This window comes from Macaca nemestrina, chromosome 1 (genome assembly GCF_043159975.1).
Source record: "Macaca nemestrina isolate mMacNem1 chromosome 1, mMacNem.hap1, whole genome shotgun sequence".
NCBI lineage: Eukaryota > Metazoa > Chordata > Mammalia > Primates > Cercopithecidae > Macaca > Macaca nemestrina.
Genome location: NC_092125.1, coordinates 55381397 through 55394096, shown reverse-complemented (window position 1 = coordinate 55394096; position 12700 = coordinate 55381397). Strand labels below are relative to the sequence as shown.

General features: G+C 38.4%; 1 protein-coding gene and 1 pseudogene across 7 annotated transcripts in view; both read right to left on the bottom strand.

Moving 5' to 3' along the window:
* The window catches only part of LOC105484660 (crumbs cell polarity complex component 1), a 279683-nt gene that overhangs the window by 111656 nt on the left and 155327 nt on the right, over positions 1 to 12700 (bottom strand). The gene's annotated exons all lie outside the window — the stretch shown is intronic.
* Positions 10862 to 11756, bottom strand: LOC105484659 (uncharacterized; annotated as a pseudogene).

Below are 12700 nucleotides of genomic sequence, written 5' to 3'. Positions count from 1 at the left end.
ATGTTAAGAGCCTTTTGGGATGGGTTCAGATGTAGGAGATGGATTCCCTGGACTCTCACTGAAGTGGTAGGTGAAAGATGAAAGTAAGGGACCCCCGAGGTCCTGCCCGTCAATCAGATTGGGATTAAAACAAGCAGTCTTATATGGTGCCTTTGTTGTTTCTAGATCTCCTCTAGGTGGGAGGAGGAAAAAACATGGTTATGACAATAGAGCAGCAAGCCCTGTGGCTCCAGCCAGAAGGCAATGTGTCTGTGACTGCTGAGTCAAGGAGTATCGAAAGATGAAATAAATGGAGCCAATAATGACATCATTTCTATTCAGTACAGAATTTTAGTTAGAACAAAAACATGAGGAGTTTGTTTGATTGAGCCACAAGCAAGAGAAATTGAATTGAAATTGAAATTGAACGTAAAACTTTGTTTACTGATGTAGAGCTGCTCTCTCCCTCTATGACCCCTGATTCCTCCCTCTCCCTATTCCACAACACCAACTTCTTTAAGAAGAAATAACTTGTTATCTGAGACCTCAAGTTACTAGCTTACTCAGACGTGGCATTGTTCTTGCTTGGTGACTACCCTGTGATGGGGCAGAGCACAATGGCATGCATGGGGGCAAGAAAAAACGGGTCTTCCGGGCCCTGACACTAATCAGATAATCAGGATACACCTGGGTAGGAAGCAGCTCTGGCACTTGGACAGCAGCCCCAGAGGAAGGACCAAGATTTTTCCCACTTCTACTCCCATAGGTTAATCTCCCCACCTCCTGCATTCCTTTCATTCCCAACTGGGGGATAGTATGGTTTTCTGGTGGCTGTTGCTATAACCCCTAATAAGAACAACTAGAATCAAATGGATTACCCAACATCTATCTAGATGGCTTCCATCAATACCTGGATCCATCCTCTTACCAGAAAACATATCCACTACCACGGACTACAGCAAAGGACTATATGTTTCTAACCTAGAAACTGCATACCAGAGGAGATTCCTGCCAAAATTGGCCTGATTGTTTTGCAGTAAAGGAGGCCACATTACAAGGAGCATTTTCCCTGCTCACTTCTAGAAAATTGGCTGTGTCAGATCTCTGACCCTCTCTTGGGACTACTATTGGTGCCTTGCTAATATTGACACATTTTTAGATTATTTTTCTACCATTTCAGTTTGATAATCTGATTCTTATTTTCAGCTTTCAAGACCACCTACAATCTAACAATGGTGTGTTTTTCTCATAAAGGCCATGGATGAGTAGTAAAAATATTCAGCAATGGATCAGTAGTAAAATAAAAATATTCTAGCAATGGATCAGTAGTAAAAATATTCAATGGACATTCCACACTCTCATCATTCTCTGATAAGGCTGCTGGCATCATTGAGATATGGAATAGACTTTTTGAAAATCTTCTGACTCTCCCTCCTTTCTGTATCTACCTTCTTTGCCTCTTTCTGGCTCACAGATTTTATTAAAACAGTTTATTAAGGCTGTTTGAGCATTAAATATGGTCATGGGCAGGAAGGGTTTGTCTCCTATTGGCCAACTCCTAGGTAATGATCAAAATGGAAGGGTAGAAAAATTATATAAACTTATTTTGAAAATGCATGATTCTCCCTTGATCATTTATGAACCCGAAGTGTATTTTCTTCTCCTAGTGACAACCTTGATTTGTACACACTTTGAAGGGCAGCCACATCTAAAGGCAAGACTGAGAGATTCAAACTTAACTTGATGCAGCTACCTGGATTCTTTTATTGAAATAACATGGTCCTAGATCATAAAGACAATGGCCACTGGTTGAATATACTACTTACGAAGTAGTATATTTACTTATAGGGACCTAACTGGACTAAGTGGGAACTATAATGAATCTCAGTAAATATTTTTTAAAGTGACCTATTCCTATTCATGTCTGACCTCTCTGGACAAAAGGTATTGGTATGAGCAGATGATTGGAGAAGAGGTAAAGTTACAGCTACTGGGTTGGGACACCCTAGTTTCATGGCCATGGAGGGAGAATAAAAATTCCAGCAAGTGAGCACAGATCACTTTAAACCCCAGGCAGTTCAGGGCAAAGGGTCACTTAGGCTTCTTATTCCTTAGATTCAGCACTGCAGTCTGGCAAAACAATTGTATGGTCTAGCTGAATCTAGGAGCAGCTGCAGCTGACAATTTAAACTCACTACAGGATTTGTCATCCTTGTCCAGGTGTTATAAAAACACTAAAATTCTTGCAAACTTGGCTGGTCCTAAACTACTTCACCATACCTGACACCACTAATGGAAGGTCCTGAACTGCCTCCTCCTCAGCCTTGTATGTGTACAAACAGGCCCACAACTGTGTTTTTTGTTGTTGTTGTTGTTGTTGTTTTTTAGAGATGGGGTCTCACTATATTGCCCAGCCTGGTCTCGAACCTCCTGCCTTGGCCCCCCAAAGCACTGAGATTTCAATCACTGTGCCCAACCTCAATCTTAATAACATATATTGATACACTTTTCCTAATTCTCAGGCAGCTTAAGTGTTGCCATAAATGGCAATGGGAGCTGCAAGTGATGCTTCTATTGTACTGAATTAACCAAACCAATGTAACAACTGTGTAAATGAATTTTAATCAGAAATTCTGAACTAGAGTCTGTCCCTTTGTGTTATATGTTTGTATTTGGGGGAATGTCTCTCCTTTGGGGGTTAGGGTTGCTCATTTATTGCCCCTGTCATTATTGGTAATGACATCAAAGATCAGTATGGCAATCTAAGCTCCCTTACGTGCGTCACAGTGGATAACTGGCTTTAGACTACTTTCTGGCTATCTAAAGCAAGATGTACTGGTGCCCCTGGGATGTATGTACAACTGGCTGAGTCCAGGGCCTTGGGGGGTAGAGTTGAAATGTATACTACAGGTTGACTTCATCTTATTGCTTACAGTCCTCTTGATAGTCTCCTTAATTAAATGCTGCATGAGGCAAATTGAACAGATTTAACCCCAGTCTCTGTCAGTCAGATTAAGCAGGGTGGCTAGTGGCATATTCATATGAAAATTCGAGTTCAGCCAAGAACACATGGGGTCATGGGAGGGATTGCTAGAAGAAGCAACTCATCATGGGCCTTGTGTGTCCTGGCAGTTTTTTACTGGGAATCCTAAGAATGCAAGGCCCTGACTGATCTTTACCTGCCCATTTCTTGGGGTTGGTTTTGCAGCAAGCATCTCTGAGGAATGAAGTAATGTCTCCCTCTGGGACAAGGAGCAGGCTTCTTGCTGTTTACTATAAAAGAGATGAGTTCCCCAACTCAATGTTCATCAGTTGTGACAAAAATCTGCCTGTGCAGTACTCATCTGGGTACATGTAGTACCAACCCTATGGGAGTTGGGTGCAATATTAATTCATGTAAAGCCAAGGCTCATGCTGCTGGTTGTGCATTTTTTCCTGATACAAAGTTTTATGTCTTTTGCCGGCATTCACAAAACAGTAACAGGATAACGTATGAGCTTGTAAAAAGGATAAAAATCAAACCTCAGAACTGACAATACTTTTGGTGGAGGGAAGATACTATATTCCTGATGAAATTAGACTTGATGATCAACTTAGGGTAACAATGAGGCAGGAGGTGTTGGAAGTTTGAAGAAATAGAAGATATAAAAAGGGTCATCTTAGGAGGTAGAGCTCTAGAAGGATTGTTGTCTAGTGCTAAAGGCCCCATGAGATTTGGCGCCATAAATTTAAAGTGACACTCATCGATTCAGTGTGTGGTTTGTGAGTTTTTCTCCAACCACATAAAATTGGTTGTAGGTGTGGAGAAGGTGGAGGATTGATTTAACCATAATTGTACCTTTGTCAGGCAAGTACAATGAAGAGAACAAGAATCAGGTGAGCTGAAGGTATATGCAAGGGAATAATTATAGTGTTGGACCTTGGAACCTTAGCTGAGACAGAAGGTAAGTAAGACAATGACTGGAATAAAAGTGGTTAAGACACCAGACTAGGCTCAATGGAAAAAGTTCTAAAGTATATGAACTGGAATAATTGGAGGTTCTGGTCATAAAATAGAATGATTTAAAATGAAGTATTTTAGGAAGGTTATTGGCAATAATAAGGCATAAGTTATGATCAAAGAAGTGGGCAGAAGTGTGTGGCATGGCAGTCACAGTCACTGGAAATAAAGATTTCAAATAACAGAGATATTGGTTTATATCGGTTGTCTGCACAGATGCTGAAAGCCTCAAAAATGATGACAGGAGTAAGACATTAAGGTAATCAGTGACTGAGGAGAAGGTACCATGAGGTAGGAAGAATGTTGCAACCAAAAGAGGTAGTGAGCAGTGTAGTTCAACATGAAGTGGGTTTTTGATGTAGGCATTTAATGCTATAAACTTTCCTCTTAGGATTGCTTTTGCTGTATCCCAGAGGTTTTGATAGGTTATGTCACTATTATCATTCAGTTCAAGGAACTTTTAAATTTCCTTCTTGGTTTCATTGTTGATCCAATGATCATTCAGGGGCAGGTTATTTAATTTCCATGATTTTGAGGGTTCCTTTTGGAGTTGATTTTGTTTTATTGCACTGTGGTCTGAGAGTGTACTTGATATAATTTCTACTTTTTTAAAAAAAAGTTCTATAAATATCTGCTAAGTCCATTTGTTTTAGGGTATAGTTTAAGTCCATTGTTCCTTTGTTGATTTTCTATCAACAAAAGTATAAACACCTTGTGTTTTTTTTATTGTGTTATTGTTTTATGGGTCCTGTGAGATTTATGCTTTAAGAATGCTCTATTTTGGTGTATTTTGAAGTTCTGTTTCAAGATTTAGAGCTGCCTTTTAGCAGTTCTTGTAGTGCTGGCTTGCAAGTGGAGAAATCTCTCAGCATTTGTTTGTCTGAAAAAGATTGTGTCTTTCCTTCACTTATGAGGCTTAGTTTCACTGGATAGAAAATTCTGAATGAGGAAGGAAGACTAATTTCCTAGATGAAGCAATGACATGAGGATATTCAGCTTACCTTTGGGACTAGTCAAACATGAGATTTGGAAGAAGAATAAAAGACAACCACCATTCAAGAAGACTGCAGAAGAAATGGTACCTTGAGAATATAGCATGGTTTGAGCTTAAGCAAGCAGGTGAAGGAAACATTTAGAAAAAAGTTGAGGACATTGGTAATTGGGCTTATTAAATCTTCAGCATACAGAGAGAAGTTCAGAATGGGGTGGAAAATTGCATGAAATTGGGATATGTACAGAGCATTCTTGGATAAAGACCAGAAATGATGAACTGGGATGCTGGGACTTCTGTGGGTGAGTGAGGTAAGCAGACTTATAAGTCACAGTGGTATTGTTCCTGATGTACTTAAGGAAAAGTTATAATCAATTCTGATTATATCTTCTTCGGAAATTAATTGTTGCTTAAGTAATTACTAAGGGGTAGTTTTTTGCTAATGGCAGATATAATAAAACCTCTTTTGAGAAAGCGATATGTAATTCTTCAGGAAGAGGATTGGTTGGTCTCAGGAAGAGGTTTTGGATACTTTTTCTTGCCCTGGGAACTGGGTTGCTGGGGGCTAAAGTGAAGCTCTAGGTGAATGTGCATGTCATGGCAGTTGCGGAGCGGATGCAAGAGGAAACAGGTGTTTCTGAGGGTCGTCTGTGTTGATGTGAGAAGACAGACTCTCTCAACAAACTAAAGCAGTAGACATTGGGAAAAGAGCTATAATTAATCATTTTTTAGGTCAGGTGTAGGTCAATAATATTGTTCTTCTTAATGATTACCAGGCTTAATAAACAAACTTTTCGGGATCTTGGGTAGTTAGAAAAAAACGGGGGATGTCAAGATGGGCATCCTCATGAGTAGCAAACACACACTTGACCGCATCATATGAGAGCTCACAGGATGGTCTACTGTGAGGACAACTCCCAATATCCTCAACCTTCCCTCTGATCATTTTCTTCAGCTTCTTACTCTAACAAACACTAGGCTATTCTCAGGAAACATTACTCTCCTGAAAGCTCTTTTAAATGGGTGTGGCCCACATCTCTCTCATCAAAATAGAACCCTGGTAAGAAAATCTACCTTTCAGGTCTTCTAAGTTGACAGGACAGCACCTTAAGACTTTAATGATGAATTTCCTGGTTTTGTTCTTTAGTTTCAGAAAATTTTTCTAATACGTGTTGGCCAGCATACTTAAGTTGAAGAGTTGGCACCTGTCTGCTGATTATTCATTTGAGAGTTTTTCCCTTACTTGTGTGTTTACAAGTCAACAGAAGAATGCTAACCTGAGAAAGCAGCCAAGGCCCTTGATGCCACAGTTATCTATCTTTGTCATAGGGTCTCACAAACATATCTGCCTGTGTTTTGGTCTGTATGTGGTCTTCCAAATATCAGCCTTTAAATTTTCCTCCTAGCTAGAATATCTTTGTACATAGTAGGCAGTAAGCAATCAATAAAAATAATTTTTTAAATTAATGTGTGTATAATGTGGTATGCCTGTCCTAGTTATTGCAGCTAACATAGTAAAATCAAAAGGAGTACAAGCATAAATAGTTATACACACGATGAATAGTTTTGTTTCTAGAAATCAACATGCATGGTAAAGGCGAAGGTAAATGAATCAGATGAATCTGTTGAAAAGATGTTTTATGAAGTAAACAAGGATATAAGAGAAGTTTGATCTTTTAGAGTTACAGTTTTATATGCATATCAAATATCTGTTTGAGAGTCCTAGGATTTGTACTCTCAAACTTGAAATTGTAAGTAAGAAAAAGAAAAGTGCATCTCTAGGAACAATGCTCCTGAAATGTGAAGTCAGCAAATGAAAAAATTCTATTGAAAATTTCTCTTCCAGCAGGAGATATTGACTGTCCCATTGCCTAATTCCTTCATGACTACATGAAACTTTGAATGATGTATGTTTGGCCCTCTATGGCTATTTTAGTTGAATTTAGGTAAAGTGACAGGATTTGATTTTTAAGGAAAAGCGAAAGCTTCATTTTTAGCAACATTGTGCTGGAAGCGGATGAAGTTGAGAACGAAAGCCCTGTGTGCAGTCACTTTGCCAGGTGGCTCTCATCGGGGTGTTTATTGTTAAGAAACTCGCTATTTTTGCCCGAGGTTTGAAGCCAGGACTTCATAGGATCCCCTGCTGCACTCAGTTCTTTCCATACAGAGAGCAGATGGGTGAAGCAGAATAAAATCCCAGCCTCAGAGGCAACAATGTAGCGTTCCAGAGACCAGGGAGGGTGTTCCTCTGAGTTGGAGTACATGCTAATTGGAGTTGGTGAAGGAAAGTTAGAAATGAAAATTGGACTTGGATGAGATGGTTTGGAAACTTGTTAAGGGTATTATCATGAGTATAGTTTGATAAACAGAAATGAAATGTTCACATGAAAGACATATCAATTGCTTCCAATTCCACTTGGCTGGTTAGAACAGAGTGGTTCAAGGGTAAGCACATAGGTCATGAGATCCTTGTAAAAGTTTCAGTAGTAAGGTTGATTTGTATTTTTAAAATGTGAATTTATCAAGCTGTTTGGGTTCTTATAATTTCCACTAACTTCTATCTCGCATAAACAGCATAAAAGTTCCTCTTTATTGATTTATCCGATGGTGCCTTTTTATGGCTCCACTGTGCCAGTTATCATATTGTCTTATACTTTGTGCATCATTTTCCTCCTGTTCTTTCATTTTCCCTTGGGAAGAGACCATGTACTCTCATCATTTTATCCCCAGAACTGAGGCCAGTGCCCCAGACTGGAAAGCTCAAACATAATACAAAGAAGCGGCCAACATTCCTTCAGTAGTGGTCAAGGGTGGTCATACAAAATAAAGATAATTTACTGACTTTGGAACGGACTGAATAGTGTTACTCAACTACAGGCCTTCTCCAATTATAAATTTATTTTGCTTACCATTAAAATTATGTGGATGTGCAGGTTTAAATAAATGCACAGACATTTAAATCAAGTGGTAATGGTCCCTTCTCATTTTAATTTGAGTGTTGCAACTATGGTCACAAATAGTTATGACAAGCTATGAGCATATTTTGCCAAATCTTTTTGAAACCATTTTGGAGAATTAGAGTATAGTAACCACTATTGCCTCTAGAGGCATGGTTCAATTCTAGTCATTAAAATATCGAAATGGATCTTTAGACTTTTCTCAATTATCTCATCAAATGAGACTTTTGGTTTCTCTGGGCCATGGTAACTTGCTTTCCTTGCTGGAAATTCTAGAAGAAACCTTGAATAAAAGCTAATCCTCCTTCAGGAGGCCTTGATTTCTCTCACTAGGATTCTCTGCCTCCTTGAGTTCCTGTTTTCATTTCTCATCTTCCATGGTTTCAGGTTCTCTCTATTTCTATATCCCTGAGTATAATTCTGAGACTCTCAGTTAATTTTCTTCTCTGGTATATATCATTTTTACATTATAAAAAGTTAGAAAAATTACATTACATATGCAAATATTTTCAATATAGAAGGTAATTACACAAGTAGTGAAGAGTAATAAATACATTCTTAATTATAATACAAAAAACAAATAGTTTATAACTGTATTTAACACTTGGAATGGTTCTTTTGAATGGAGCTGTCAGTATATTTACTATGTACAAACACATTTTTCATCATAATGGAAATTTTATTTTAATCTAACAACCAATAGAGCTGTAAATACACATAGCATGCAAAAAAGTAAACTGTATATTTTCTATCTGAAAAATATAAAATGGATGTATAACAAATAAAAATAAAATAAAGTTGAATATCCAACTATTCAGGGTGAAAGAAAGGCAAGGGAAATAGTAAGTTTTTTATTAATGATTAATTATAGTCATCTCATTGATAAAAATAAATTATATTTTGAACTTCTTGGTACTATTAGGAAGATAAAGAGAAAGTTAACACTTGCTTTTCTACCTGAAGCCATTAAAAAAAAAAAAATCACACAATTTTCCTTATCCTACTATAACACAAGTGTTTTTAACAAATGTTACATAGGGACTTTTAGACTGGACAAGACAGCATAGACTTGTCTCTCCCTGTTTCTCCCCACTAAGCATGACTAAAAACTACATATAACAACCAAATAGAACTCTGAAAGGTAGAAGAGGAAGGTGAACTGGTTAGAGATCCCAGGTGTAACAGCAGAGCATCAGGGCTTTTTATAACCTCCAGCATAATGCAAGAAGGTGCCTCAGTCCTGGTGTTTGCTGACCCCCAGTCAGTAACAGAAACAAGAGAAGGTGGCCCAGGTTGGCTCTTTCTTTCCCCAGATTGAATGAGAGTCCCACCTACAACACAGGGTGAGCCTGGAAGAATGGGCAAAGAGAATTAAACACAGCCCTTCTGGAGGAGGAGGAGGAGGAGGAGGAGGAGGAGGAGGAAGAGGAAGAGGAAGAGGAAGAGGAAGAGGAGGAAGAGGAAGAGGAAGAAGAAGAAGAAAAGAAAAAAGCAGCCAGAGAAAGAGCTCACCTCCTCTGTTGCTGAGGCTCCCCTCCGCTCCCCAGAGGCATCATATGGCAAGGGGGCCATGGCAAAAAGAATTATGCTACCACAATGGCCTGTTATGTGAAGTCTTTTCTTTCCTTAACAGTTCTGAGACTCTCTACTTCTCTCAAGAGATACCCTGTGCCTGGGGGATCAGCAAAGGGGATTATACCACAACAGGTATTCAGCCTAGGAAATGCTCTCTACCCCCAGAGACAGGGAGAAGCTCACCACAACACCCACCAAAGGAGCCTCTTCATCCCCATAAATCAAGACTCCCCTTCCTCAGAAGGATATGGAACATTCTCACCTAAGGAAACACCTTCTGACCACTCGGGGATCATCAGTAGAGACCTGGGAGGCCCAATGGCACAAGGTAAGCCAAGAAAGTCAGAACAGCACAGCAAAGACTCAGGAAATAAACTGATCATTGGAACCACAGTCCATATAAGTAGGCCAGGACCTGTTCTTGAAACCTAAAAAGGTGACTGCCTGCTAAATTCAAAAATTCAAAGAAGACATGGAGTCTCCTAACCTAACAGCTAAAATGTCCAGCATACAATTCAAAATCATCTGTCATCACAAGGATCAGTAAAACCATAGCTTGAATGAGAAAATAAAATGAAATGATGTCAACCCTGAGATAAATCAGATATTGGAATTATCTAACAAGAATTTTAAAACAACCATCATAAAAATGATTTAATAAGCAATTACAAATTCTCCTGAGATGAAGAAAAAATAGAAGTATCAGCAAAATATATGTTGCTTAAAATAACAAAATGGAAATTATAGACTTGAAAAAAAACAATAGATGAAGTAACTCCCTGAATGGGCTCAATACTAGATGGGAGACAAAAAAGAATAGAATCAATAACTTGAGGACAGATCAAAAGAATTTGCTCAATCTGAGCAAAAGGCAGAAAATAGACTAAACAAAAATAAAAACAGAACCTCGGAAACCTCTGAAAGCACAGCAAAAGACCCAATATTTGTATGATCAGAGTCCCAGAAGTGGAAAAAAAAAAGGATCTGAAAGAATATGCAAATAAAAATTGGCTAACAAGCCCCCAAATTTGCCAAAAGGCAAAAATCTACTGATTTTAAAAGGTGAGACTATCTCAAATAGGATAAACCCAAATAAGTTGACACCAAGTCATATTACAAATTGCTGAGAATTAAAGACAGAAAAAATACTGAAAGCAGCTAGATAGAAATAATCTATTACCTTTAGGGCAACACCACTTTTCTTTTTCTTTTTTGCAAGCATATGATTGAGTTTATTGCAGAACGGTAATAGGAAATGAGACTGTACAAAGAAAAGAGATGGAGACAAAACTGGATGACGATTTCATACTGTGTATCCCATCCACAGGCCTCAGCAGCCCTCCCACGGATCTGCCCACCTCAGCAGCCCTGCTACGGATCTGCCTGATTCTTTCGTATCAAGAAGTTGGTCTTGTGAGCCATTTCCATGTTATAGATCCTCCCGCACCTTTCATAGCTTTCCCTGTGTCGCCGGCCACATGGCTCCTTATAATACTGTCGATGCTTAAGGTCCTCAATGAGCCCATCCGTAGTGAGGATTCTGTTTAGGGTCCTTTATGCACCTTCCATGTTCCCTTCCTGTACCGTCACGGTCCTGGCCATGAACTTCAGATGTTTTGCCATGACCTTGGATTTAAGTCTCCATTCTGCAGAGCCAGAAAGACCCACTCCCGGGCATGGAAAGGTCAGGGGTGGCAAGGAGGCGCCACAGGGTGCCAACAACAGCACACAGTTCCAAAAGGGCTTGAGCTGGGAGTTGGGAAGGGACTCTGTTGGTATTTGAAAAAGGGAGCAAAAGCCTGCAAACCTTCCCGCCTGCCAAGCCCACCTTCCTTTCCCCAAACCCTGCACCCAGCACCACTTTACAATGATAGCAGATTTCTCATATGAAACCATGGGGTGCAGAAAAAAAAGTTGTGTAGTAGAGTTTTTCAAATCCCATAAGAAAAGAACTGTCAACCACGAACTCCACATTTAATAAAACTGCCTATCAAGAATGAATGCGCAATAAACACATTCTCAAAGGAAAACCAAAAGAAATTGTCGCTAGCATACCTACCCTCATAGAATGGCTAAAGAAAGCTCTGTAAACCTAAATAAAGTGATTTAAAAAAACAGAAGGAATCTTGAGGCCCAAGACGGGAAGGACAAACAATGGAGAATAGACATATAAGTAAACAAAATGGAGTATCCTTCTCTTCATGAGTTTTCTAAATTATACGTAATGATTAAAATAAAAATTATAACACCATCTGACCCTCACAACAAGGATATTTTAAAGTGCAGAAGCAAAAAAAAAAAAAAAAAAAAAAAAAAAAAAAAAAAAAAAAAAGAAAGAAAACCTAAACGGAAGTAAAATTCCTATACTTCACTTAAAGTGGTAAAATACTGAAACCAATAGGCTATGATCAGTCATACCCAGAGCAATCACTATGAAAATTACACAGAGCAATATATTTAAAAATGCAATGCAGAAATCAAGATGAAATTCTAAAAATAGTCAACTAATTCATAGGAAGTAAAGAGAAAGAAAGGAATCAAACAGAAAACACATAATAAAATCATAGAGCTAAGACCTACAATATTACTAATTACTTAAACATAAATGATCTAAATACACCAATTAAAAGGCAGAGATTGGCAAGGTGAATTTAAAAAGCATGACCCAACAATTTGCTGTTTTGATATACTGTTTACAAGAAACTCATTTCAAATTTAATGACATAAGTGGGTTGAAAATACAAGGGTGGAAAAATATATACTGTGTAAATATAATTTTTCAAAAGGCAGGAATGCTTATGGCAATATCAAATGAAGTAGATTTCAAAGCAAAGAAAGAATACGAGAAAAAGGTATCATTGCATAATGATAAAAGGATCAACACACCAGGAAGACATAACGACTCTAAATGTGTATACACCAAACAACAGGGCTTCAAACTACATGAAGAAAAATTGATAGAACTAAAAGAAGAAATAGACAAATCCATAATTATAGGTGGGGACTTTAACACCTCTCCTCTAAACAAGTAATAGGACTGCTAGACAGTGCTATTCTGTATCAGTAAGGATATATAAAATGTGAACAACACCATCAGTCAATGGGATTTAATTGACATATATACAAATTGCCTCTAAACAATAGCAGAACACATGTTGTTCTTTAATTTTTATTCAGGCAACCATGGAACACTTACCA